This window comes from Perognathus longimembris, chromosome 7 (assembly GCF_023159225.1).
Source record: "Perognathus longimembris pacificus isolate PPM17 chromosome 7, ASM2315922v1, whole genome shotgun sequence".
NCBI classification, from domain to species: domain Eukaryota; kingdom Metazoa; phylum Chordata; class Mammalia; order Rodentia; family Heteromyidae; genus Perognathus; species Perognathus longimembris.
Genome location: NC_063167.1, coordinates 11,221,086 through 11,245,048, shown reverse-complemented (window position 1 = coordinate 11,245,048; position 23,963 = coordinate 11,221,086).

Genomic DNA, 23,963 nt, shown 5'->3' with positions numbered 1-23,963 from the left:
GGCACGTTTACGGGAGGGGAGAGAAGGAGGGCGAGGTGAGGGGCAGGGCGGGGTCGTGGAGGGCTCCGATCGGGACACAGGGCCCCAGAAGGGTTTGAAGCCGACACTGGAGTGACAGATGGGGCAGGAGGGTGGAGAGAGACCGCAGGAAGCCCCGCGGGGGAGGCTCAGGACGGGCTGGGGCGTGAGGAGAGCAGAGGGTTTAGCAAGCTCAGCGCCCCGGGCCTAGGGGAAGGCAGACACCTGTCCTAGCTGACAATGCCCTTGTCCTGTTTCTGGTCTCCATGCCACCTCTCCAAGATGCTCCCTGACAGGTCGGCTCTCCCCGTGTGTCACCCTTTGTGACCGTGTGCGGTGGGGTCCACCCCCATGCTGGGGGGCCCACCGGGCCCTTTGCGTCCGGGCAGGGAAGGGAGACTCACGCTTGTACCGTGGGGGTCGCAGCTCACGGAGGCCGGTGATGGCCACCTGGCTGTCCTGCTCCGCTCAGGGGGCTTGACTGTGACCTCGGAGAGGGACACCTCCGCCAGGGCACCCCACTTCCCACTGCTTACCCTGGACAGCACCCGGAGGGGGGGGTCACAGGCAGATAGCCTGGGCAGTGTCTTGTACACCCCCAGCTCTCCTGGAAAGAGGTGGAGAGAAAGCGGCTTCCAGGGGCAGGATGGGCCCCCTGGGTGAGTCCACGCCGCGCTCAGCCGAGGCTGGGTCCCACTGAGCAGCACGTGCTGTTCCCCTCAGAGCAGGGGGGCCAGCGGGTGCTTTGGGGACCGAGAAGGGTTTGTCTGCAGAAGAGCCCACTGTGGACACTTGGGGACAGGAGCAGAATGTCGGCCAAGTGAGATGAGGCTCGGAAAGACATTCGGGGACTGGAGGAGGTTTGGGAAGAGGGGATACGAGAGGATCCCTAAGAATGGGGAACGCTGAGGGATGTCAGTCGCAATGGCAGGGGCAAGGGCAGCCTCTGTGGAGAGGGAGGGATGCTGGAATGCAGATGGCTGGAGACTGTGAGGCTGGCTTTTGCAATCAAGCACTCCAGTACCTCCTTGCCTTCTCTGTCCAACCAGAGGGGGAAATTGAGAAATGGCTGTGTGGGGCTCGGGCCGGGGCAGGAGGGTTGGGGCACCCCTTGCTTCCTCTTAGTCACTGGATCTAACTTTCAGTACATCTTTTGGGCATTAGTCATGCCCAGGATAATCCTGACTTTCCCAGCATCCAGGGCAACTGAGGCAGGGAGCCAGATAGGAAGGGACTGACCTCAGCGGGTTGGGGATCGGAGTTGAGACTCGAAGAATGAGCCCCATGAGGTAGCCCGTTGCAGCTGGGCATTTCTGCCCTTTGGATTTCTTCTTTTTCTTTTTTGGTGCCAGTCCTGGGGCTTGAACTCAGGGCCTGGGTGTAGACCTTGAACTTTTTTTGCACAAGGCTAGCATTCTATTACTTGAGCTACAGCTCCACTTTAGGCTTTATTTTGTACTTAATTGGAGATAGGACTCTCATGGACTTTCCTGCCCAGGCTGGCTTCAAACCACAATCCCCAGCTCTCAGCCCTCCTGAGTATCAACTAGGATTACAGGCGTGAGCCACGGGCTCCTGCCTTGAGACTTCTGAGCTGGTGTTTTGACAAAGCAGATCGGAGTCACATCCTCGATCTGATGCTATGTGACCTCTGGGTAAATCACTTGCTGGACCTCAGTTTTATTATCCTTAACATGGGAACAATGAGTCCCCATGTAGTAGAATTTATTAGAACTAAATGATGTAGGGCTCCATGCATATAGAATGCCCATAAAGTATGCAAGTAGGCTAGCAATAAACACCCATTGCCTCCTTTCCAAGCATAGAAGGAAACCTTGCGGGTCAGGCCCTGCCCTCCAGGGGCTGCTGCTGTCGCTAAGGCAGACAGTAACGCCCTTGTGACAAGGCAATTAGATGCAGAGCTGCCATTATGACACTCAGCCCTGCCCTTGGAAGCCATGGTTTCCAACCCCACCTCCCCAGCTCTGCAAGTAATTGCCATCTTAAAGCTCTTGTCATTAGGGCTTCTAGACAGTTCCTTGAATGCTCTAGGTCCCCTGAGGACCTTTTCCCAAAGGAGGGAACCCCTCTACCTGGGTCCCTGTACCTTCTTGCCCTCCCCCCCCCAGCATCCTACCCCAGGGAAATGCTAATGAGCCCCAAAGATACCAGGAATCTGTCTGGGCAAGATGGAATAGGATTCACTTTAATTGAAAAAGCAATGGCAGATGCCTGGCCATTTGATGGACGGAGGAGGGAGGTCTGCCAGGAAGCAAAGCCAGGGTGTCCCTATGGTCTTGGTTCCCAGAAGGCCGGCCCCTTCTAGCCCCCCGGAAGCCTGGAGTCACCCCTTTCTCTCGGAAGCAATCAGTGGCTCTCTGCTCTGTGAGCCTACAGAACCTGAAACTCGCCTGCAGCCGGGTCACATTGCTTTGCCGTGACTGGTCCCATGCCTTGCTGCCCCACCGGACGGGGCACTGCCTCTCCATGGGAGCGCCTCTTCCGGCCAGGCTTGCCGGGAAGCTGGCAGTGTGTAGCACACGCTCGCGGGCCCAGGCGTGAATGTAGGTCAGGGCATCCGGCCGTGTCCCTGCAGCTCGCCGCTCCAAAGCAACTTTCTCACCCTTCCTTTCGCTGCCTACTCCGTGCTCGTTGCCCATCTTAGCCCATAATCCACCGAGTTTCTGCCAATATGCACAAGCCAGGCCTACAGTCACGGGCCGGCGTCCTAGCAGCTTCAGTTGCTTTTTATCCCTTTCCAGTGTATCTGCAGCCCTGGACTCCACTACTTGGTGACGACACACAGCAATGTCTCTCACTGTACTTCTCTGTCTTGTAGAATGTCTTATAAATGAACTTGGATGCCACATCCCCTTTGGTGCCTGGCTTCTTTCATGGAACACCTTTCAGAGTGATTCACATGGCAATGCATCTTAACAGTTGGAATTTTTTACCCAAGAGCCTGAGATCTGAAGATGGTGGTTCAAAGCCAGCCCAGGCAGGAAAGTCCATGAGATTTATCTTCAGTTAACCAGAAAACAAAACAAAACAAAATCTGGAAATAGAGCTGTGGTTCAAGTGAAGGAGTTCAGTCTTGAGCAAAAAGCTCAAGGACAGTGGCCCAGGTCCTGAGTTCAAGCCCCAGTACCAACACACCAACACACACACACACACACACACACACACACACACACGGATTGGCTCTTTTTGTTAGTGAGTGGCATTCCTTTGTTCAACATTGCTATGCTGCGAGGTGGTCAGGGTACAGATCTTTGTGGGGGAAATGTGTTTTTGATGCACTGGGGTAGATAGAATTTCGGCCTCTTGAAGCCCCAAACCCACAATCTAAAAGCCTTCTGAATTGGAGATCTTTGGAGTGCTGACATAATATCAAGGGCAGAAAATTCCACTCCAGAACAGGTCCTGACGCGGGCTCTCTGAAAACCCTGTCTAGCACAGTGGGTGAATGTAAAGTGAAGTGTTTTGTGGTTCGACCTGGTTCCATCCTCCGGAGGTCTTGCTGCCTCCATACAAAATGCTGCAAAATTCAAAACACTCCAGATGCTGAGAGTTTGAGATAAGGGATCCTCAACTTGTATTTAGGACTCAGATGGCTGGGTTGTGACATGAAGAACTTGCTGGAAAGCCCACCCAGCTGTCTGGCTAGGTGGCTTCCCATTTTGCTCTCACCAACCCCTGGGATAGAGAGGCAGTGGTCCGTTCTGTTTATCTCAGCCGCACTAACATGTGTCATGGCACCATATCGGACAGAAATGAGGAGCACAGACCACTTGCTGTGATCTTCACTGGAGGTAGAAAGCATTCAGTCTTTCACCACGGAGTGTGATGCTAGCTGTAGACTTTACATAGATCTTGGTGAGCATGTGTGCCAGTCCTGGGGCTTGAACTCAGGTTCAAGGCACTGTCCCTGACCTTTTCACTCAAGGCCAGTGCTCTACCACTTAAGCCACAGCTCCACTTCTGGCTGTTTTGGTGGTTCATTGGTGATCAGAACCTCATAGGCTTTCTTGCCTGGGCTGGCTTTGAACTGTGATCCTCAGATCTGAGCCTTCTGAGTAGCCAGGATTATAAGTGAGAGCCACCGGTGCCTGGATCCACAGACAGATTTTTTTTTTTGTATTTTTTTAAACTGAGTTGAGACTTTCTCTTGGATTCCTGTGTTAAGAGTTATTATTGTGCAGGGATGTCGAATTTGTGTCCGATGACTTATTTTGGTGTTTGCTTCGATGACTTTCCTTCATCTAACAATGATGTAGTGTTGGGTGTCAAACCAACCTTGCCTTGCTGGGATGAGCCTCACTTGACCACGAGGCACTGGCTGCTGTCTATGTCACCAAGTTGGCTTTGTTAATATCAGTAAGAAGGCTGAGGAATAGGAGACCTAGAAGCTCTTTCTCTGGGCAGCTGTCTCCTCTCAGTCCTCTGCTCTGCATCTCTAGCTCGCTGAGTTTCCTTGGACTCCCAGCTCCTTCTGGGTTCCCTGTGCTACAGCTTGGAAACCCATTCGGGACCACACACCGGGGTCCTGAAGTTTGTTTCTCAGTGTCTTCCCTACCTCTCGGGGATCAGGACCTTTGACAAATCTTAGCAAGGCCTGGAAACTTGTCTCATGTAATTTTTGTGTGTATGTGTGTGTTTTCATGTGTCCAGAAGCAGAGTCAAACCTGGCCATTGTTATTTAATTTTGGAGATGGGGAGGAGATGCCATCCTGAGGGTCCTTGTCCTGTCTGTGTAATTTTGACTTTTTCCTCGAATTGCTTCACTTACAGGTCTAGCTAAAGGCTGATGGATTTATTAGCCATTACAAAGAATAAGCTTTTGACTTCATTTTCCTTCTTTTCCTTTTTTTTTTTGCCCTCGTGCTAGAGAAATAGATTTGTTTAATTATTTGTTTTCTATTTGATTAACCTCTGCTCTTTTTCTTATTTCATTTCTTGTGCTTACTTTGGGTTTGATTTGCTCTCCTTTTTTCTAACATGGAGAATGACACCACTATTTTCATTCTTTTCTTCTTTTCTAGTATTGAAAGATTCAAATTTCTCTCCAGGCACTGATGTAATTAAGTCCTGTACATTTTAATAATTGTCAGTAGGTCAACATATTATTCTATGTTCTCATTGTGTCATCTTTTTAAACAAAATTATTGTTATTATAAAGGTGATGTACAGCGGGGTTACAGTTACATGCGTCAAGGAATGAGTCCATTTCTTTTTGGACACTGTCACCTCTTCCCTAGCTTTCTTCTGTTTTTCCCTCCCATTCTACCTACAAGTTGTACAGTTCATTTTCAACCTAGTGTCGAGTGAGTAACATTGTTGCATTTGTTCACCCCTTGTCTCTCTAATTCTGTGCCCCCACTACCTTCCAAAAGACAGATAAATGAACAAACAAGACAATAGGGAGCTCTTTTGCTCAAGGCTGGTGCTCTGCCACTTGAACCACTGCGCCACCTCCTGATTTCAACTTCTTGTTGAGGTTTTGGGATCTGTTTGTTGATGCTATTCACTGAATTAGAGTGGATCTGGCCATTGTAGTTCAAGTTCTTGTTTTCTCACCGCTCTCTTTCTTTCTGGGGCTTCACCTATGCATACATCAGAACTCTTGGCATTTGTCCTCAGCGGCAGCCCCTGGCTTGCAGGGCAAGCAAGGAGGCTCAGCGCCCTGACGAAACTAGCACTCAGCAAATGCTTCTCCTCAGCATGCCTGAAACTAGAAATTTGGCCTTTCTTCGTCTACTCTTTTCATTCCTGCAATTGGATAGGCTTGTTCAGATGAAAAGAGAAACAACCTTTCTTCTCCTTATGCATACCTAACCGCAACACATATTACCTTAATTAACAATTACCGTAATTACGATCTGACATCAAACCATATATTTTATTTATACTAATTTATATCTCCTGTACAAAATTACATAAAATTACCATTCATTTTGTTTGCCAGGAGCTGGGTTAAGTTCTTTAATCAGCAATGTTAACTCATCTATGGAGAAAGGAGATTTTCATTTGGACTGAGGATGTAACGATATGATTAGCCATTGGCCAGTGTGGAATGACAGACATAGATACAGCCAATAGCAAATTTCAGGAGGCAGACTTTCCCCCAGGGCCATGCCTTGCTGTGAGTTCTTATCACAGCGTCCTGCTTTCTTTCTTCCTGATGAGCTTTGCTCATGTCTGGATGGCCCGAAGCCTTGCCGTTTGCAGCCTTGTTGGGGGACCTAGAGAGTGGGGAGTAGCCTTTTCTTGGGAGATCTTGGGCACCTGGCCTGAGAAACAGCCTCCATTTCCAGCTTCAATGCTTAGGCTCAGACAAGGGCTTTCTGGACGCAATGTCTCACACCTGGACTTCCTGCCTCCCATCTGTTAGCTGTGTCAGTGCCTTCTCTTCCTAAGTACCCAGCTTCAGCTTCAGACATTTTGTCATAGTAGCAGAAAACAGACAAATGTATTTTTTTTCTTTTTGCCTGTCCTAGGACTTGAACTCTGGGCTTGGGTGCTGTTCTTGAGCTCTTTGTACTCAAGGCTAGCACTCTACCACTTGAACCATAGTGGTTAATTGTAGATAACAGTGTTACAGACTTTCCTGCCTGGGGTGGCTTTGAACTGTGATCCTCAGATCTCAGGTTCCTGAGTAGCTAGGATTACAGGCGTAAGCTACTGGCTCCCAGCTTCAGACAAATATACTTTTATTCAATATAGTAATGAATTTCCTCTTGGAGTCCTCAGAGAATATCCAGTTTAGAATTGAGATAGGCAGCCAACCTTACAACACAAGACAGGATGAAATCAGATTTTGGAATAGACATGGTTGAAAAACCACAAGATTTAGAGTCTTGTTATAAATGTTGTATATTTCCCCTGGGTATTTTTAATCACTAACATTTCCCCACATCTGTGTGTGTGTGTGTGTGTGTGTGTGTGTGTGTGTGTGTGTGTGTGTGTGTGTTGGTACTCAAGAATTTGTATTTTCACATGACTTCTTCTCTCAAAGCTAGGGCACCACCACTTGAGCCACAGCTCCACTTCCGAATTTTCTGGTGGTTGATTGGAGATAACAGTCTCACCGACTTTCATGCCTGGGCTGGCTTCGAACTGCCATCCTCAGATCTCAGCCTCCTGAGTAGATAGTATTACAGGTGTGTGGCACCAGCACCAGGCTGGTTCCTTTTTAGTAAGGATATGATGAAGCCAGGCACCAGTGGCTCACGCCTGTAATCCTAGCTACTCAGGAGACTAAGGTCTGAGGATCACAATTCAAAGTTAGCCCAGGCAGGAAAGTCTATAACACTCTTTTCTACAATTAACCACTAGAAAATCCAGAAGTGGCGCTATAGCTCAAGTGGTAAAGTGCTAGCCTTGAGCACAAAGAGGCTCAAGAACAGCACCCAAGCCCAGAGTTCAAGTCCTAGGACAGGCAAAACTAACTAACTAAATAGGAACCAGAAGTTCAGTGTATTTAGTCTGAATTTTGCATATCTTTCCCACCATTGGGTATAATTTCTTCTAATTGTTACTAACACGAATGACTCTTCTGTAGAGATCCTTGTATCTAAACTACTTTTCAAAACCACAGCTGCCATCTCTGGAAAGAAGACTAAACCTAGGGAAGGATGAGGCCAAAGCACAGGAACATTTAAGACTCCTGGTGGCTGCTGTCACATTTCCCTCCATCTTCGAACAGAAAGGCTGCTGGTGGGAGGGGAGGGGAGGCGGCATCCTGTTGGTGGATTTCCGTGGCATTCGGCAACAGGCCAGGATGAGTCTGGGCTAAGTGTCCATCTTGCTTTCTATTGACTCCTGCTGCAACATCAGCATGGGCCCCGGATTCTCCCTGTGTGTGTCTATTTGATCTCCTTCCCCAGGAAGCTGTCTTATACGAGCATGTACAGTTTGGCAGCAGTCTTCCTCTTGGCTGCCTCTTCCCCGTCAGTAATGGTGCATGAACTGCTTTCTGGGTTTCCAATGAGGTGTGAGCCGGTCATTTCCTGGTGACCTTTATTTCACCTGAGACTTGGCTGGCATTTAAATCGATGGAGGCGGTGGGGACTAGAGCACCAAGTGGCCCTGTGTGGGGTCAGCTCCCAGTTTGAAGCCAGCCCAGGCAGAAAAGTCCATGAAATACTTTTCTCCAGTGAACCAGCAAAAATGATGGGAGCAGAGCTGTGGCTAAAGGACAGCTCCCAGGCCCTGAGTTCAAGCTCCAATGCCAGTGTGTGGTGCACACATGAGTGTATACACACACACACACACACACACACACACACACACACAGAGTTCATCCAATGAGAGGACAGTGCTGTGTATTTTCTTTTCCTTCCTTCCTTCCTTCTTTCCTTCCTTCCTTCCTTCCTTCCTTCCTTCCTTCCTTCCTTCCTTCCTTCTTTCTTTCTTTCTTTCTTTCTCTTTTTTGTCTGCCATGGGACTTCAACTCAGGAGCTTGGCACTGTCCCTGAGCTCCTTTCGTTCAAGGCTAGCACTCCACCACTTGAGCCACAACTCCACTTCCGGCTTATTGGTGGTTCATTGGAGATAAACGTCTCATGGACTTTCCTTCCTGGGCTGGCTTCGGAGGGCGATCCTCAGATCTCAGCCTCCTGAATAGCTAGGATGACAGGCGCGAGCCACCGCCACCCGGCTTATAGAAAAATTTTATTAACATTGTTTTACAAGTGTGGTTCTCATTGTGACATTTCCATACATAAATCAGGAATACAATGCAACCAGACATCGTATATCAGGATACAATGTATCGGACATCAAGATACATATCTGGGTGAACATCACTTTGTATATGCCAATAAACTACTTTGACGGTATTCCCCCCCCCACCTTCTCCTTCTCACTTGGCCCCCTCCCCCTCCCCCTCCCGCTGATACCTGCTCCCCCCCCCCCCCCCCCCGTCCCGCCCCGGCCAGCCTGTTTTGTGCTCCTGTCATTCATTTTCTCCTAGCGGGTGGTAATGGCGCGCAGGGGCACAGCTGAGGGCTGGCTTCACTCTTCGCACCCAGGAACAGGCCCTGGAACAGGCCCTGTGCGTCAGGGTCCCGCAGCGAAGACGGGGGCCGCGTGGGGATTTGAATCCAGGCGCTGACTCAGCCAGAGACCTTTGCCCGGCTCTGCCCTGCCATGCCAGCTCCCCTCGAGGTTTGGCAAGTGAAACAAAAGCAAAAGTTCAGAGGAAATGGACCGCAAGGCGGTGTTTACCAAGTGATGACTTCACCTCCACGGAAGGCTTTGCAGAAAAGAGCTGAAAAGAAAATGCCTCGGCTATGATGGAGCTGGGCTGACTCACCTCCAAGTTTTCACTTTATAAGGACTTTATCGGACCCCCCCTTCCCCCCAGCAGGCCTTCTGCCATGTCCAGGCCAGGGACTGGGTAGGCGGGAACCAGTGCCGCGGGATGCTGGGCTCTGTCCATGTGTTGGTCTGTCTGTCCGGCGGAGCCCATCTCTCTCTCCACCACCGGCTCCTTCTCCCCGTCGCCCTTCTGTCACTTGCCCTTGAAGGTGCCGAGGGTCCAGAGTCTTGGGCAGCAATGGGAACAGGGCCGAGGGGTGGGGGTGGAGAGGCCTCCCTCCCTGGCCGGTGGCGCTGGGCCCCCTGCAGAAGCGGGTGGCCAGGTTGCTTGCTGTGAACGCGGTGCTGTCCAGTTACAGGCTGGGTTTCCAGGGTCACCTCCTCCAGGGTGCACACACCTGGGCTCCCTGTCCCAGCCCACTCTCTCCCCAAGCGTCCTCCCTGCCCTGATTGCTCATGGGAATCATGCCACACCTGGGGCAGCCCCCCCAGACAGTGCTAGGCAATGAGAACTGGCGAGACCCCAGCCACGCACCCCTAAATGTCGTTCATAACTACCTTGGGAGGTCTGATGATGGCCCTACCAGTGGAAAGATGGAGAAGAAATCTACAGAGGTCTCATTACCAGAAGGGACCAAGGGACTGCAGGGGACAGAATTTCTGACCACCAAGCGTGCCTGACAGACAGACAGCCATCCCAAGGCCATCAGTAAGGGGTCATGTGGTCACTCGCATCCCCGGACAGCTCTTGAGGGCTGGGGGAGGGGGAGGTCTGCAGGAGAGCCCTGGCAGCGAAGGCCGGAGCCTCCAGACGTCTCGGGAATGCCCGGCACCAGTGGCCTGCTCTCGGGTGATACGGATGCTCTGTGGGAGGGGACCGACAAGGCCCTTTGGTGGGGGTAGGGGAGCAGGGGCACTCGCTGGGAGACTTTTATTTACTTTTGTTGTTGTTGTTGGTTGTGGGCTTTGAACTCTGGGCCTGGGCGCTGTCCCTGAGCTCTTCAGCTCAAGGCCAGTACTCTATCACTTGAGCCACAGCGCCACTTCCAGTTTCCTGGTGGTTCATTGGAGATAAGAGTCTCACGGACTTTCCTGCTTGGGCTGGCTTTGAATTTCCATCCTCATATCTCAGGCTCCTGAGTAGCTAGGAATACTGGACTGAGCATGATGGTGTCTGGCCCACGGGGAGACTTTTAAAGTACACTTGCAATCTATATGCCCTTCCCTTCCTCCATTGAAATCAGAGCTGCAGATAGTTTGGTAATTAGTTAACTATGAATTCATTCAATCAACAAATATAAGCAGTGCTGGGATGGAGGGGAGGGGGCTGGCTCCCTCCCCATCCCCAGCTCTGAGATCTGTGCTGACCCAAAGTAGCCAGGGTGCTGGGACAGAAACTGGGGGCCCCCAGACAACGGCAGGGGAGCCGAGAAGGGGTCTGTGCCCCAGCCGGTGTGGGGTGGGAGGCAGGAGTCATACAGACCGGCCACAGGGACCCTGCTTTCTTCTGGGCCATTCTATTTAGCTTCCTGCAAGGAAAGTGCCAGCTTTTGGGAAGCAGGGAAAGTTGGGGTCACATCTCTGCCAAGGATACACCGGGGCTTCTGAAAGGAGATCAGAGGTCCCGGGGGGTAGCTCCCAGCTTCTCTCTGAGCTGCAGGGACATTCTGAAGCCCCTGAGGTCCTGGGGGAAGGGGGGCCTCCACCCCAGTCAGGCTCCCAGAAAGAATGCCAGGGTGACAGGGCAAGTCAGAGCCTCAGACTTGCGGTGTCTGCATAAACCGTCTGCTCCTGGGGTGCACAGAGGAGAACAAGGCCCGCTTGTCCTCTCTCGGAGCACACTGGTGGCCTTCTTCCTCCCAGACAGCTGGGGCTCCGTGCCCCGGGGGCTGCCCTGGCCTGAGGGCCACCGCCCCCCTTCTTCCCCACCCCCGCTTGTCTATCCATTCCTCCTCTCAGCTGCATCCGGCAACTCGTGGTGGGAACGGACGTGGGGCCAGCAGCGGGTCTGACTGTGGCCCCCGGGGCCTGGCGGCCTGGGATGGAGCCGGATCCCCGTCTCCAGACTCAGCGTCACATCAGCGGCAGAAGCCAGCTTCAGTGGCTCCAGCCGGGAAGCAGAAATCAGGGGATCCCAGGTAGAGGGCCAGCTGGCCTCAAGAGAGGTCCTTGAGACTCCATCTCCATCTCAATCAATGGCTGGGTGAGGTGATGTCTGCCTGTCATCTCAGCCAGAGGGAGGCCGGGGTGGGGAGGATTGCAGTCCTCCCTCCCGCCCGCCCTCCCTTCTTTCCTTTATCTAGAGACACAGAGAAAGATAACACAGATTATGCCTAGATGTAAATCCCAATGCCGCTGCTTATTTGCTGTGCAGCCTCTGCGGGTCCCTTGAGTTCTCTGTGCCTCCATTCCCTTGCATGTCAAGTGCCGAGTACAGTACAGCACCCGCCTGGCCCCAGCTGTGGGTCTTCATGTTAAGTGAGCCGGCATGCAGGAAGCATGTCCCCCAGGATTGCTGTCGGTGTGGTGCCCCCGTCATCGTGTACCCACAGTGGCTGTGTGTGGCAGGCCCCGGCTGGTCAGCTCCTGACCTTGAGGAGTGAAGCAGGTAGTGGCAGAGTCGGGTGGTCCGGTCCAGGTGGTCATGTTGCCCAGCCCGGGGCGCTTTGCCCCCCACGCAGAGGTGGCACTGGCTCTGGGTGTCATGAACTAGGAGGTGAGGGGCCGGATATGCGTGCACTTCAGGAATGGCGGGGATTGGGACCACTGAGTCACAACTCTATTTTTCTGCTGCTTATTTTGGGTGCGGCGAGGGCCTTTCTTCCCGTTGGGCTTGGGCCTGGCCTGACTCTGCCTCCTCGAGGCTCCCTGTCATGGCTGTGGTCACGGGCACGTGCCACTGCATCCAGCTTCTCCGTGGGGACCCCCGGGTTCACCTGGCATCGTGAGCCTCCCAAAGCCAGACATGGAAGTGTGGCTCAGTGGTATAGCTCCAGCCTTGAGAGAAAATTCAAGTGAGAGTGTTCAAGCCCCAGTACTGGCACACACATCCCCCAAAATTATGTCTCATCATGTGACCCTTTGTGTGTGTGTGTGTGTGTGTGTGTGTGTGTGTGCCCGCACTGAGGCTTGAACTCAGGGCTGGGCACTGTCCCTTCACTTTTTCCACTCAAGGGTGGTGCTGTCCCTCTTGAGCCACAGATCTACTTTTGGCTTTTTGCTGGTGAATTGGAGATTCATGTCTCATGGACTTTCCTGCCCGGGCTGGGTTTGAACTACGATCCTCACATCTCAGCTTCCTGGGTAGCTAGGATGGCAGGCGTGAGCCGCTAGTGCCAGGCTCATTATGGAACTTTCAAGTCTCCTTTGGGTAGCAGGGTGGAGCCGGATGGAAGGCAGGAGGGGAGTGAAGGGATGGAAGACGCCGAGGGAGCTGCGGTTGGGTGAGGAGTGAGGGTTGGACTGGACATTGGCAGTGGGGAGGGAAGATCAAGCCCGGAAGATCAATGAGGCTGGTCCATGGGACTTGTGACCAATTAACCATGAGCATTGAAGGGGAGGCTGGGATTGATGCTCAGAAGCTCTTGAGTAGACTCATTAATTTTGGTGGATCTTTCTAGAACAGTTTGGAGAGGGAGGGTGAAGGGCAGGTGCAGGGGACTGGGAATAGGAGGTCGGTTTGGCGTTGGACACGCTGAGGAACTTTTGGGAAATTCATCTTGGAGCCATTATGGCCTGCTCCTCCCCGTGACAGAGGCTGGCCGGGGTGTTCCTCCTGACTCCTAGCCTATTTGAAAGGAGCCAGGTGTCCAGGTCCACGCAGTAACCTGTCAGCACCACCCTCCCTTATGACTCGGCTGCCACCTTTCCAGCTTTCGTTACAAGAACCTCATGCTCCTTACCTTACCCTTTGTCCACAGTCGAGTGTGATGTCAGTGCCTTGGCGTGTGCACGCTTATTTCATACGAGGATACTGAGCGGTGTGGCTTGATGAGTGTTCTGTGCGCCCTGGGTTGGGATGTGTGCTTGCGGGCAGGTGGGGTGTTCTGTGAATGACGGTGAGGTCAAGCTGGCTGCCAGAAGCCAAGTCTGCTACATTCCCACTTTCTGTCTATCCATTCTGTGGATTGTGGGAGTGTGGACATTTCCAGCTCTAACACTGGAGGTGTGTAGGTGTGTGTTTCTCCATTCAGGCATGCCTTTTGTTTGCTTCAAGTACTTTGAAGCTCTGCAATAACACAGACGTTTTATATTTTCTCTTCTAATTATTAAATGTCCTAATTAATCATTGATAGTAATCCTGATAGAATAGTAGTAATCACTAATGGAATATAGAGAAAGGGCTGGGTGCTGGTGACTCATACTTGTAATTCTAGCTGCACTGGAGGCTGAGATCTTAGGATTCTGGTCTGAAGCCAGCCCAGGCAGGAAAGTCTGTGAGACTCTTACTCCAATTAACCACCAGAAAAACATAAAGCCTTGAGTGAAAAAGCTCAGGGACCATGCTCAGGCCCTGAATTCAAGCCCCATATCTGACAAAGAAAAAACAAGTATGGAAAAACACAGGATAATGGCTTCATTTTTTTTTCAAACCTTTAAAGAAATAACCATCAACTTCCACCTCCAATGTCTTCTCTATAGTCTTGTGGAATGTTTTCTGATTGTGTACATTTTAAACTCCACCACTCCTATTTCTGCTTCTTATCACTTTAGAACTAAAAAGTGAAGGGCACACCTTCATTTTAGCTCAGAGATTTACTCTCTCAAGCACCTGCCAGTCCTTTGTGTACTTCGAATCCCCTGCTAGTACCGCCCTTCTTGCCCTGTAAGACTTCCTTTCCTAATTCCTGCAGCTTGGGTCTGCTGGGGGACCAGTTCTCTCAGCTTTTGTTTGTCCTGAAAAGTTTTCCTGTATCTCTTTTGTTTCTTAGAAGGCATTGTTGCTGGATGCAGAACTCCCAGGGACAATGGATTTCTTTCAGAAAGGTTACATTGTCTTTGGGCCTGCATGGTTTAGGGTGAAGAGTCTGCACTCAATCATTTTTATCTGTGTACCACAAATCCTTTTCTCTTTACATTTTTTCTTCTTATCACTGGTTCTAGTGATTTGATCATGATAAACCTTGGTGATTAGTTTTTGTTTTTTTTTTGTTTGTTTGTTTTGGCCAGTCCTGGGCCTTGGACTCAGGGCCTGAGCACTGTCCCTGGCTTCTTTTTGCTCAAGACTAGCACTCTGCCACTTGAGCCACAGCGCCACGTCTGGCCATTTTCTGTATATGTGGTGCTGGGGAATCGAACCCAGGGCCTCATGTATACGAAGCAAGCACTCTTGCCACTAGGCCATATCCCCAGCCCCTAGTGATTCGTTTTTATGTTTATCCTTCTGGGAGTTTATTGAGCTTCTTGGGTCTGTGGGTTCAGAGTTTTTATCAAATTTAAAAAGTTTTATTCCAGGGGGCTGGGAATGTGGCCTAGTAATAGAATGCTTGCCTCAGTTCCACATATACAGAAAAGGCTGGAAGTGGCTCTGTGGCTCAAGTGGTAGAGTACTAGTCTTGAGCAAAAAGAAGCCAGAGACAGCCCTCAGGTCCTGAGTTCAAGCCACAGGACTGGCAAAAAAAAGTTTCAAGCCATTAGTTTTTAAATATACTTTCTCATTTTCTCTTTCACTTCCTCTTTCCTTTTTTTTTGGCCAGTCCTGGGCCTTGGACTCAGGGCCTGAGCACTGTCCCTGGCTTCTTCCCGCTCAAGGCTAGCACTCCGCCACTTGAGCCACAGCGCCGCTTCTGGCCGTTTTCTGTATATGTGGTGCTGGGGAATCGAACCTAGGGCCTCGTGTATACGAGGCAGGCACTCTTGCCACTAGGCTATATCCCCAGCCCCTCCTCTTTCCTTTTTTTTTTTTTTTTTTTTTTTGGCCAGTCCTGGGCCTTGGACTCCGGGCCTGAGCACTGTCCCTGGCTTCTTCCCGCTCAAGGCTAGCACTCCGCCACTTGAGCCACAGCGCCGCTTCTAGCCGTTTTCTGTATATGTGGTGCTGGGGAATTGAACCTAGGGCCTCGTGTATCCGAGGCAGGCACTCTTGCCACTAGGCTATATCCCCAGCCCTCCTCTTTCCTTTTTGAACTCCACTTACACACATTCAGTCTTCTGGTATCTTATCATGGTCACTAGACTCTGTTCATTGTTTTCTAGGTTTTTCTTTTCCTTCCTTCCTTCCTTCCTTCCTTTCTTCCTCCTTTGTTTCCCTTCTTCCTTTCCCTTACTTCACCTTCTCTTTTTCTCCTCTCTCTCTCTCTCTCTCTCTCCTCTCTCACCACTTCACTTCAGTTTAGATAAATTCTATTGCTGTATCTTCAGGTTAGTTATCTTTTCTTCTTCTTCAATGTCTAATCTGCAGTTGATACTACCTAATGAAATTTTCACATAGATTTTTCTTTTCTGCTCTGGAAGTTTCTGGAAGCCTGTGCTTCTGTGAGTTGGCCATTTTAGAGTTTTCATCATTAATTAAGCTTCTGGGACAGTGACTTTGAAAGGCCCTGTGACTCAGTCAGTGGTGCCGTGATCCTAATTCCCCATGCTTCTGATAGTCTCTGTCGGCACTGTTCTCTGGCATTCTGGCCTGTGGTTTTGTGGATTTTCTTAGGGATCTTATCCTGCCATTGCTGTTTTTCAGTGTTTGGAAGGAGTTGTTCCTCATATGTTGTTCATTTTGGGTGGAAAGCTAAGTAAATATTATTGCTTTGTCAAGGTCAAATCAGAAACCCATAAACAGAACAGCTCCTTAGTGGCTCAGTTTAAATGCTACTCTTTTTTTTAATGATACCCCCCTTAATTTCTGCCTCTCTGTCTTGAGTAGACTTCCATATATATGCATATGTGTATGTATGTATGTATGCATATGAGTTGGAGGTGGGTGGAGGGTCTCTCTTGTCTTAATAATGTCTCTCAGTCTAGCACCCAATAGGCCTTTAGAAAGGAACCTGTGTTTTCTGTGGGTCCCTGCAGTGATCTGAAGGGACTGTGATAAAGCCATAGGGAACCATAGGTGGAAAGCCAGGAGGACTGGCTCTCTGTCACCATGTGGTCACCAGCAGGCCAAGTCCCAGGTAAAATCATGAGGATGCTGGTGACACCTGAAAGGGCCTGAACACAGACAGGCCCCCTGGTACTGTCAGAAGTAGGCAGGGGAGCTGGGAGCTCAGGCTGCTGCCCTTGTCCACTTTCTGGACAAACAGAGAGAGGCTAGAGCTAGTGAGGCTCAGGTACCAGCCCCAGTTTGCGAACTTGATCAGCTGGCTGAGTTTCCTCAGAGGAAGTGGTTGATGTCTAAGGCTCTTTCCTGCTGTGAAGAGCAGGGGGGTCTAGTGATTGATAAAGGGTGGTCCTGGGAACCTTTGCGTTGTTGGGCTGGGCATCCTAGGATTTTAATAGTTGATGGCTTGGGAACCGTGAGGATTTGCTGAGGTCTTGTGGTCTGAGCAGTTGGTGGTGTGCTGTGACACCCAGCCTCCTGGCCTTCTGACCCAGCGACTGCCCCTGTGGTTCTGTGGCACTCTGATATGTGGGCTCTGTGTACTCGGACCATCCCCTGCACAGCAAGGAAATGTGGGATCATAGGGTCCAGCTTCCTGTCTTTTCCAGAAGAGCCCCCATCTGCTCCTGGGAGCTTTACTCTTCTCAGGGCGGCTACTTGGAGTGATTCCTTACAGGAGCCGGTGAGAAACAGTGATCAGGAATGCTGCCCCGCATTCAGGCCCTGGGTCTGAAAGGGCTGAATTGTCTGCCTGCCTGAGAGGCCTTTGTGTTCACTGTCTGGTGAGGGCAGATGAGGCAGGGCTAGGCTGGGCTGCCTTGGGGGCTGGGTACTGCAGCCTGTGCCCACTCCAGAGAGAGCTCTGCCCTCCCAGCCCCAGTCCCCTGATGAGGCTGTGTACCACCAGGAAGAGTTGCAGGGTGGACCCATGGCTGATTCTGTCCCCTGGGCTCCAAAGCCAGAGGGCTTTGCCTGATCTGCCAACCCTGCAAGGCCCCTCATTCTGCCCGGTGCTTGGTCCAGCCCTGTCCTTGGTCCAGCAGTCAGCAACTGGAACCACTCTGGGCCTGGCTGTGCTGTCTGGCTGGGAACCCTGAAATGTCTTTGTTTCCGTTTCATTTCTCTCTCCATGAGGAGCAGGATGCTGCCGCCTGGCCTGTGGGCCTGTGGGCCTGTGGGTTTGAGACAGGCCCTCGATAATCCCATCCAGCAATCCCGGCTGGGATAGGGACCACGGTGGGCTCAGTGGCAGAGAACTTGTTTGCCTAGCATGTGTGAAGCCCCAAGTTCTGTCCAACTACTACAACCAGAGTAGGCAAGAGGAAAAGCCAAACAAACAGGCGACATCCCTACTCTGCCACCTCTTTCTGAGTGACCTGGACCACTCGCGTCCCCTCTCTATGCAGTAGGGTCTTCATCCTGTGAAATGGCCGGGGGACCTTCTCTGTGGAGAGGCGGGACTGGATATGAGAGGAGCGCGCTGGGCACCCCGAATTCTGGCCACCCACAGAGGAGGGCCTCTGGGAGCAGGTGTTATGAGCACCTGAGCCCTCCTGCCATGGAGGAGACACACAGACACTTTCTGCAAAAAGAGAATTCAGTCACCCACGTGTCTGTGGAGTTCTGAGTTCATTCACTCGGCTAAGCTCAGACTAGTTGTTTCAAGCCGGTCATTGTTTTAGATGTGGGTTTCTGTCTTAGAAACTCAACCTACGGAAGGATTTCACTGGGCCTTGACTCAAGCAGGGAGTGGAGAGCAGGAAGCGTAGTCAAACCAGCCCGGCCTCTGCCCAGCTAGGAGCGCAGCTCCATGCTTGGGTTCAGAGCAGGAAGTTTTGGAGTTGGCCAGGCATGGGTTCTGCCCATCACTTACCTCCCTGTGTGGCTTTGGGTAGACGACTGAGCCGCTCGGAGTCTCTACTCATCCATAAAATGGGAAGGTTGTGAGTGCAGAGTCATCTCCGTGGCCCCGCTTGACTGCTTATGGGTTCCGCAGAAAGTGACGTCAGTGTCACAGGAATCGCGTGCTCTGCTTGAATCTCAGCTCTGTCACTTGGGGGCTGGGCGTGGGGGGGGAACCTTGGGCAAGTCACATGGCCTTTCCTGCTCCCCCCCATTTCCCATTCTGCCAAATGGGGTTCATAGGCATTGTGAACATGAATTTATAAAAATGTAGATGATTGGGAGGAGGGCAAGAGGGAGGGGCACATGAATGGAGAGAGGAAGGTGGGCGAATACCGTCAGTGTATTCAATGTGGATATGAAAAATAGAACCATGTGACTTCAGGGTCTGGCCTGAAGTGGGAAGATGGGGGAGAATGAGGGAAGGAATGGGGTGATATGGACCAGGAGGCATTATACTCCTGATTGGTTGAATTGGAAATCCTTTGTATAACGACTTTAAAACTCTCAAGAAATGTATAGACAGTTGGCCAAGTTCTGTAAACCCAGAACTCAGAGGCCAAAGCGGAAGGATGACTTGAGCTTAGGCCTTCAATACTGTCGGGGGGGTCTGGACCCCCTCTCCCCATTTCTCCAGGGGAGATGCCTAAATTCTAAACTATGAAAGACACTCAGCCCTACCCCTCCCACCGGCAGAAGGAATAAGGCGTATCCTTGTGGACTTTGCTGAGTTGAGGAGAAATGCCGAAATCCCCTTCCCCGTCAGTCCCCTCACGTGTCCGACGCAGGAAGAAAATTCCGGGGAGACAGCCTGATGGTTGAACGGGTCTCACAGAATTTAATTGGGAGGGGGTTTATATAACGGTAATGGCGGGAAAGGAGGGGGACTGGCCAAAGGGCCAGTCATAGGCTAAAGACCATGTCCATCACGGTGATGTCACAAACTTCCTCTATGGGCGGGGACTACAGCCCCCCAAGAGCTGGGTCTCTGTAGAAGTCCCCGCCATGATGGCACACACGGGTTTGCCCCCCAGGGGCAGGGGCTTCTCTTCCTGTTAAAGGCAGAAGGGGAGGGGACAGGCTAAAGCCAGCTGTGGCCTCTTAAAGGCATAGCTGTCCCCAACACAAGGCCAGCCTGGGTCACATAGCAAGACCCCATCTCAACCAAACAAACAAGCAAAGTAGGTCCCTTAGCTCAGGGCCTGGCACACTCTAGGCCTGTGTATCTATGGAAACCAACAGTAGAAAATTACTTTTCACCATGCCCGAGGGTCTAGACTTCTTGGGTGCCATTTGTGAACATCTCAAGGAGGTGTTGTTGGCCCTGGAGTTGGGGGGATGGGGATGTGCAAGACAGACTTCTGTTTTGTTAGTATATATATTTAAAAACCTTGTCTCTCCAAGCTTTCTGCTTTGTGCATTGAATGCCCACGTAGCTCATAATGTGCACGGTGGTGTCCTTGGCTATGCATTTTGAGAGCGAGCAAACCTGTTGGAGAGGGCTGCTGCCCGGGTGGCAGAGCTCCTGTCCCCACGCTGGCAGAGAGGGCACAGTGGGATCTACAGGCCGTGGACAAAGTCTCCAGTCCCCCATGATGGGCAGGGACTCACCTTGGCACTTGGGAAGTCCCTACATGGAAGAAGGCCTGATGTCCTGCGAGAAGGCCCGGTTGGCCCCACCGGAATTTCTAGATTCCTAAGGTGCTGGTGAAGGAGGCACTGTCCTCGCCCCTTGATTTTCCTGGGAGGGTTTGGTCTGTTGTGGTGGCATGTTGTGGGGTTTCCATGGGGCTGGGGAGCCTGGTGATTGCACGGAACACCCGTGCTCCAGGGAGGAGGGAGGAGGAGAGAGGAGGAGGAAGGACGGCCTGACCCGCATTGGGGGGGGGGTGTCCCTGGGTTGGGAATGGAAATGGGACTGGACCCAGGAGCTGGGCTCAGGCTGGCTGGGTTGGCTGGGCATGAGGAGCTCCCCTCCGGGGCTCTGGCAGGCTCCAGAGCTGAGTTGTAGTTTTCTATTTCCTCTCTCTCCCAACTTCTGTTCCCTCAGGCTTCCAAGATGTCTGAGGACAAGTGTGAGCTTGATTACCAGGCTCTGAAAGCATTCATTCATTCATTCATTCATTCATTTGCCTTAGTGTGAGAAAAGTGGTAAACTGGGCAGGTTTCCCCCCCCCCCCACACACACACACACCGCAAGCTGTCCACAGTCTGGAGGATCTGGTCAATAACAACCCAGGTGTCAGGGAAGTGGTGAGTGTTTGTGTCACAGACCTCTATAGTGAACCGGAGAACACAATAAGCACACAGGTGTGACCGCGGCCTGCAATCTGAAGATGCGTCTGGCTCCCCTGAGATCCCAGATGACATCAGACATTTCAGAATCACAGTGGAAACACCAATGACAGAGCCAGGCCAAAGGCTCAGGGAATGAAGAGTTAGGGATGCCTCTTACTCTAGGAATTCAGGGAGGACTTCCTGGAGGAAGCCTCACCTATTCATTCAACAAACATCTATAGAGCACCCTCTAAATACCATCCCTTGGGATATGCCATGAATAAGAATGGAAATATTCCCACCATCCCGGAACTTGCAGTCTAGTGGGCGATGACAAAGAAATAAGCCAGGAAGTTGGGCACGGGTGGCTCACGCCTATAATCCTAACTACTCAGGAGGCTGAGAGCTAAAGATCATGGTTTGAAGCCAGCTGGGACAGAAAAGTCTGGGAGGCTCTTACCTCCCATTAGCCATCAAAAAGTCAGAAGTGAGGGCTGGGAATATGGCCTAGTGGCAAGAGTGCTTGCCTCGTATTCATGAAGCCCTGGGTTCGAGTCCTCATCACCACCTATATAGAAAACAGCCAGAAGTGGCGCTGTGGCTCAAGTGGTAGAGTGCTAGCCTTGAGCAAAAAGAAGCCAGGGACAGTGCTCAGGCCCTGAGTTCAAGCCCCAGGACTGGCAAAAAAAAACAAAACAAAAAGTCAGAAATAGAGACATGGCTGAAGTGGTAGAGTGCTAGCCTTGAGCAAAAATGCTGAGCAAGAGTGCGTGACCTTGAGTTTAAGCCTCAGGACCAGCACACACAAAAAAGAAAGAAAAAGATAAGGAAATAAGCCTAAAGACTTAGGTGACAGGGAAGGGCTTGGGGAGGCTAAAGGCGAAGTGCTAGGCAGAGACACTAGGTTAAAAGGACAGCAGAGGCCTAGTGAGAGTCTGAGATGGAGGTAAGGTCCGAAGAAGGTACCTTTGACAACAAGCAGGAAGCTGTGATTTTTACCCTGAGCATCACGAAAAGCAAATTTTCTTTTCTTCCTTCTGGCTCTTTGCTAGTTAACTGGAGATAAGAGTCTCACAGTCATTCTTGCCCTGGCTGGCTTTGAACTGCCATCCTCACATCTCAGCCATAGGAGTAGCTAGGGTGACCAGCATAAGGCACCAGAGCTTGGCTTGGCTGCTGTTTTTCTTTGAAATTTGCACAAATCGAAGCAATGTAGTATATGATATCCACTTCCTATTTATTTTCTTCTGAAAGTGCTTGATACATTAGGGTTTTTCCCCCTTTTAAATCAACATCTTACACTTTATGAGATACATTTATACACAAGTATGTGAACAAGTACAAATGGCAGAGAAATGAAAGACTAAGCTGTGTCGGTCCCTGCGTTCCCTGGTGAGCACTGCCAGTGTCCTTGTTCCGTGTTCTCAGTCCCCAGGGACGTCATCAGTGCAGCCCGGGGTGATCCTGTGTTCCGACGTTGGAGGTTGCATTCGCTTCAGCACCCCTGTGGGTTTTACAGAACTGAACTGAGACTCCACCATGACCCAGGCCGAATTGGCCGCAAGAAAATCATGCACCTGGGCCTGGGTTTCATTGCTGGTGAAGAGCAAGCTCCCCAGGGCTGCCAAACCAGAGCTCACGCTCGGTGTCTTCACACTGCGGGACGGAACCGTACTCTCTGGAGCAGGCGTGGGGCTGGCTGCCAAGGTTCCTTGGGGTTGGGTCTCCGTGTCAGAGGAGTTGGTGCTCATGGAGAAGCTGGGATGTTCCAGAAGGCTCCCTAGGGGCAGGTGAGGACCACTGTCTAAGAAGTTCAAGTCGGTCTGTGTCTGCGTGTCAAACGTCTCCAGGCCTAAGAAATTTGAACGGTATTTGTAACTGCTGTACAGATCTTTCCTGATTTAGGATTTTTTTCCCAACTTTACTTTGGTTGGAAACCAATCTGTGTTTAGTAGAAATCAGGAGGGGTGTGTGTGTGTGTGTGTGTGTGTGTGTGTGTGTGTGTGTGTGTGTATGTGTGCCGGTTCTGTGGCTTGAACTCCGCCTGGGTGCTGTCCTGGAGCTTTTCTTTTCTTTCTTTTTCCTGAAGGCTAGCCGTCTACCTCTACCTCAGCTCCACTTCCGGCGTTGTGGTGGTTGATTGGAGATGAGAGTCTCACGGATTTTCCTGCCCAGGCTGGCTTCAAACCATGATCCTCGGATCTCAGCCTCCTGAGCCGCTAGGATGACAGATGTGAGCCATGAGAGCGTGGCTTGCTTTGAGTTTTGGGTTTGACCTTTTCCCAGGCTATCTCAGTGCAATGTGTTCTTTTTCTGTGAAGGGAGTGGCAGCCAGTGCAGCGCCCATCGGCCTGTGGTTCTGGGGAGAAGCAGCCAGCTTTCTATAGTTGCCAGCAGGTATTGGGTAACTTACAATCCAATGCATCCTGTTCCGTATGATCACACCTCGTCTGAGAGTGGGGATTAGCAGATGGCAGGATAGGCACATGTTTAGCATTACAGTACAAGAAGTTGCCACTGGGCTCATTGGAGCTGTCGCACTCATTTATTTTCCTACTGGCAGCATCGATGATTTCTGCTTCATTGTACCTTTGCCAGCAGTTGATCTTGTCAGCCTTTAAAAAAAATTGACAGTGTTTTGGGTGTAAAATGTAACTCATTTTAATTTGCGCTTCCCTGATGACGCGGGAGGTTAAACGTGTAATTTTCTATTTATTGGCTCTGGGGATTTCTTTTCTTGTGAATTGTCCTGGCCAGTTTTCTACAAGGCTGTCTTTTTATTTTCTAATTGATCTGTGGGAGTTGTTTATATATTGGAGTTACTAACTCATTGCCTGTTGTAAGTGTTGTGAATATCTTCTCCCACACTGTTTACTGGGGTTTTAAGGAGAGGAGAAACAGGAGCTGATTTACATTTTCAGAGATGACCTGGGCTGTGGTGTGAGGAAGGGCGTTGGGCGTCCATAGATGAGGAGGAATGAATTTGGTACGTTGTTTTTCCTGGTCTAGGGAGGCACGAGGGGTGGAGGGAGAGACAGAAAGAAGTGGAAAGTTCTGGGGCTCATTTTGGAGGTGGAGCCGGCAGAATTGCTGATGGATTGGGGTGGGTGAGAAGAAAAGATACAAATCGGGATGACTCTAGGGCTTGTGTCTGAGTAACTGGGTGGGATGTGGCATCATCGAAATGGAAAATGATGGGTGGAGAAACAGGTTTGGACTCAGGCTGGGGGAATCCATATTTCTGTCTTCAACAGAGTTAAGTTTGAGATATCCCATAGAGACCCAGGTGGATGTGTCAATTGACAGTTGGATCTAAGAGTCTAGAGTTGGCCCAACTAGGGCTAGCATTAGATGTTGAAGGCCATCAATGTGTGGGTGGGATGTAAAGTCATGAAGTAAGACAAGGAAG